This window comes from Anabas testudineus, chromosome 19 (assembly GCF_900324465.2).
Source record: "Anabas testudineus chromosome 19, fAnaTes1.2, whole genome shotgun sequence".
In the NCBI taxonomy this organism is placed as follows: Eukaryota; Metazoa; Chordata; class Actinopteri; order Anabantiformes; family Anabantidae; genus Anabas; species Anabas testudineus.
In genome coordinates this window covers 4,294,114-4,297,780 of record NC_046628.1, presented here as the reverse complement: position 1 = coordinate 4,297,780, position 3,667 = coordinate 4,294,114, and the positions used below count along the sequence as shown (strand labels likewise).

At 40.7% G+C, this 3,667-nt stretch overlaps 1 non-coding gene across 1 annotated transcript; it reads right to left on the bottom strand.

Moving 5' to 3' along the window:
* Positions 1–3,106: 3,106 nt before the first annotated feature.
* trnav-uac lies at positions 3,107–3,179 on the bottom strand. Its single transcript has one exon. It is a non-coding gene; the product is annotated as a tRNA-Val (tRNA).
* Between the last annotated feature and the right edge of the window lie 488 nt (positions 3,180–3,667).

The following is a 3,667-nucleotide window of genomic DNA, read 5'->3' as shown; positions in this document are numbered from 1 at the left end:
TTAGAAATGTTTGTGGAAATAATATTATTTCCAGTAAAGCTCCAAGTGACACTGACTGAAAACAGGCAGGGACAATTAGTGCAAATGGGCAGTGCATAACACATCCTCCAACCTGAAAGTAGTACTGCTACATACCTAATGACATATAAAACCAAACAAACCACCTTCTACTTGTCACTAAGGAGATCGTGCAAATAAGATAGAGAAGAGCAGAAGCAAGTAGGGTGGAAACAAAACTAAAGAAAGGGTGACACGGAAAACAACAGATGATAAACAAGCACAAGACAGTCAACACAACTCATCAAAGCACGAAGACCGTTGATTGTAGCTGACATTTACAGTAAATGAAGGAGCGAAAGAGTTCTATGCCTCAAAGCTACTTGCTGCTATTTCACGTAACTGGGCTTTGCTGAGAGGACAATTAAAATGTCCATATTTCTAATGTCATCCTTGTTAGTGAGTTAGGTAGTTGCCACGCACAGGCTTGGAATCACACATCTGACATTTAAGTTGTCCAGTGGGGAAGAAATGAAAGCAGGGAACGGAAGAGGAGGGATTGTGACTGGAGCTCATCAGCTCTGGTCGTTCAATTTTAAGCTCTTCTTTTGGCTAAAATAATTATGCTACTTCTTCCAGATGACTGATAATCTCAGCATGGTGCCTTGGCTTCTTCACATTGTAAGAGTGATTGAAGGTTGTGTGTGTGTGTGTGTGTGTGTGTGTGTACATCCTTTTGGTAATGATGAACCAATTAGCACTGGAGACCTCATCCATTGCTTCTTTGGGATCAATAGGCAGGGCGGGATAATGTACAGCCGACAGCACATCAGTGCCTGTTCTCAGCCACTTCACTTTCAGCACTCAGCTTTTATGTTTTCCTCCTCCGCTGTTGTTGACATCACAATGACTGCAGCAGACATTTTCTATTTAGGAATAACACATTACGAGGCATTTAAAATGCGCTAAAGTTCAGGTTAAAGTTAAAATCTGCTCATCTGCTGGGAGAATTCCTAACGTCTGTGTTTTCAGTGATGTACATAGAGTCCGTTTGCTGCTGTGATCACTGACAGCTGTTGCTATTTGAAAAACAATAGGCATTTCTTTCTTTCTTGCAGCAAATATTTTTCTCTTGTCGTAGCTCAGCTAAGTTAAAGCTCATGTGAAACAATTAACAAGGGTCACAATGCAGATGCATAAGTGAGTCATCAGTCACAACAGCAGGACTCTGGTACTGGCTAAAACTAAATTATATGTTGCCACTAATAAAGCTGGCAGGAGTACCGGCTGATATTGAAAACAAAGCTGGACAAAGCTGGACTGAAAGAGTCGGTAATCATAGCAGCACAGGAACAAGCTCCACCACACAGCACCAGGCAGAACTCCAGGTGCTGACTGTGTAAAGATGTCCTCAGACTATCACAGCTGGGTGTGAGATGCTGGCAGGCAGGAACACCGTAAACCATAAAGTACAGGAACATCTGTGCCGAGTGTGAGCTGAAAGTCTCAAGGTCAAACTGGGCTACGGCTCCAAAGGTGGTGGAGAATGACCAGGCTAAGGTCCTGTGGGATTTCCACATGAAGTGTGCAAACTGGTGATGGCATGGTAGTAGTAGACAAACAGAGCACGAAGGCTGTAGTGATAGATGCAGCAACATCAGGGAGAAGGAGCACGAGAAGATGTGGAAGATGAAGGCACTTCCTCCTAGTAGGAAACAACTAGGCGAGTCTGCGCAGTCTTTTTAAATGACTGACCCAGTCAATGTGGCTGAATGCTCTGACTGTAGCAGGTCGAAGTTAAACAACGAAATAAGTCTCCAAATTCTGTGTACTGTACCAACATGAATGATTTAGTCCTGTAAGGAGTAAAAGAGGAAACTGAGAGATTTCTGTAGACCTACTTAGAAAAGAACAGGTGCCTCAGTTCTTTTTGAGCATTGAGGCAGTAGATACAACACCAGCAACAGAATTCAACGTTCATTTTATCATTTATATCTTACTTAAGTAAGAAGTATCCCATTGCAAAATACTTTGTTACGAATAAATATCATTATTTGGAACTGGACTGACTTTGGGAGCAAAGTCTAGAGCCTTCAATAAGGAATCACCTGACTTTCTCACCAAAGCTCCACCTCTTATCGTCTCACCAGAGTTCCTGTGTCACATTTATAAAAACCTTGGCAGCTTATGCAAAGCCAAGTCTTTCAAATCTGGATTTACGCTTTAATAAAAATCAGACCTATTCTAAAAACATACTTTAAATATAGAGGCTGTCTTCGCTGTAATTCACAAATCAAAATATCAAATATCAACCAGGTGAAATAAGGCAGGTTATAAGCTCAGGTAATCTTCTCCAGATGTCATGGCCTCACTCTCGACTGTGTGGAGTGAAATGTTCTGCTGGCAGTCACTTCTTTTCCTTAGTGTCGGTAGTAAATCTGTATATTTTCTTCTTTCTTTGACAACAGCGCTGTAAATTATATCACAGTGCTACAATAACTTTTTTATCATTTTGTATTCGTACATAAAGATCCCTGTGTTTATCTCTGACCACAGACACAATGGAATACAGAGTGAATTTATATTCAGCAGTGAACTCTAGGTTAATGTATTCACCAAATTCTTATGCATGAAAAAAAGAGAATTAATGTTTAATAGTATCACACAACATAGTGGGCGTCTTTGTATTGATACTCCAGCAAAATATTTCCACTGTTATAGAAGTGGAGGATAAACCTGAGGTGATTTCCGATTAATTTTTTAGGACTAAAGAAGTGTCACGTTAACAAAGACAAATGCCCACAGTCTAAAACAAATCTGGTACAACATAAATACCTAGATAATAAAATGTGGTACCAAATGAAATATAAAAGACACAGCAAAGCATGCCTAACAAGATTCCCTTAGAGTCCATACATAAATGCTCTCTAACACTTAAAAAATCCGACATTTAAAATGAGGGACTGGCCTCAAAAGAAGTGAAACTGTAATAATAACAGAACTGGCTGTTGTGGTTACTATAGGATCTGTTAATATCACATTACACTTTAAGACACCTTTCCTCTTTATGTTAAAAATTAATTTAAAGCTTCTAATCAGCCTGTCCAGTTGGTTCCACTGGGGATTGAACCCAGGACTTTCTGCGTGTAAAGCAGATGTGATGACCACTACACTATGGAACCACTGGATTCAGTTTCTCCATGCCTCAACTCATGTTCCTAAATGTCAGCATCTCTACAGACAGAGTCCCTCTCGGCACCTTCACTTCTCACCTGTATCAGATCCTGTTAAAAAGTCCCATGTGCTGATGATGGCTGTTTCTTTAGTACTTTAATCCTCAGTCTAACATGTAACCTGCAATAACACTTCCATAAACTAAAATCTCACACTAGTAAAAACAGATTCACTTACAACAAATAAGACTCAGCTAAAAGAAAGAGGTTTTCCTCTGAAATACGGTTTGTTCAAGATGTGTAAAACCCCGATGTAACAGAGGATGAACACACTTTTGAAATCATATCAAATAAAAATGGGATTTTTAATGCAGCTGCCCCTCCTGAGCTGAGCCGAGGCCCGGCTGTGGTGTACTGAGCAAGGTGCTGACCTGCGTGTGCCAGGCGCTCCAGACCAACGAGCGCGTGCATGTGTTTGGATGGCAGCCTGCGAGCTG